Below are 1,040 nucleotides of genomic sequence, written 5' to 3' on the forward strand. Positions count from 1 at the left end.
AGCCCGAATTTGAAGAACATACGAGCGAACCCGAGAACGAGCCAAGGAACGAGATGGCAACAATTGAAGAGATGTCCATGGGAGCTTACAAGAAGCGGATCCGAGAAGATGTGGGTCCCGGTTTAGTCCAACCCGTAATACCTGCCACTGCCACAATCGAGCTGAAGGGGCACATCTTGACTGCACTGAAGGATATCCCATTTTTTGGGAAAGATCATGAGGATGCTTTTAAGCATCTAGATGAAGTGAATGACATTGCAGATTACTTCAATGTCCCAAATGTCAAAAGAAACACCGTCTTGCTTAGGATGCTTCCCATTACTTTCAAGGGAGCTGCTAAAGAGTGGTTAAAATCACTTCTACCGAGTACAATCACCACTTGGGCTTAAATGCGTGAGCAATTCCTGGACCAGTTTTGCCCGCCATCCAAGATAGCTAAACTCAAGAAGGCAATAGCCAACTTTGAGCAACAGCCGGGGGAGTCATTATACGAAGCATGGGAGCGGTACAAGGGCTTGCTCAGAAATTACCCTCAGCATGATCTAAATGTGCAACAAGAGATGTCAATCTTCTATGATGGGGTCAACATTATGACAAGACAACTCCTTGACTCTCAAGGATCTTTGACAAAGAAAACTCCAAGGGAGGTCAAGGAACTGATTGAAGAATTTGCGAAGCACTCTCGCGAATACCACAACCCTAGGCAAGATGGAATTAAAGGCGGTGGAGGGGCCCAAACTGAAGAAATAGCAGCTGTGATGGCTATGCTGAAAAATTTGGATCGAAGGATAACACAAATGGACCAGTCAATTCATGCCATGAAAGTGGGTTGCGAGAGGTGTAGTGGTCCGCACTTGACCAAGGACTGCAATTTAGATGAGTTTAGGAACAGAAAAGCTCAAGTGTGCTACTTGAGTGGGGATAAGTTTGATGAAGACTGGAGGAAACCAAAGAAGGAGTGACTGCCATATGAAGAGTATAAGAAGCAAAAAGAAGAGAAGTATAGGCCGACAGGTAGAGGCTTCTATAAAAAGGAGTAG

At 45.1% G+C, this 1,040-nt stretch overlaps 1 non-coding gene across 1 annotated transcript; it reads right to left on the reverse strand.

Annotated features, from left to right (window-relative positions):
* Nucleotides 1-437: 437 nt before the first annotated feature.
* LOC145071512 (small nucleolar RNA R71) lies at nt 438-544 on the reverse strand. Its single transcript, XR_013690522.1, has one exon. It is a non-coding gene; the product is annotated as a small nucleolar RNA R71 (small nucleolar RNA).
* Between the last annotated feature and the right edge of the window lie 496 nt (nt 545-1,040).

Source organism: Lactuca serriola, chromosome 8 (genome assembly GCF_051521515.1).
Source record: "Lactuca serriola cultivar US96UC23 chromosome 8, Lser_US96UC23_V15, whole genome shotgun sequence".
Lineage (NCBI taxonomy): Eukaryota > Viridiplantae > Streptophyta > Magnoliopsida > Asterales > Asteraceae > Lactuca > Lactuca serriola.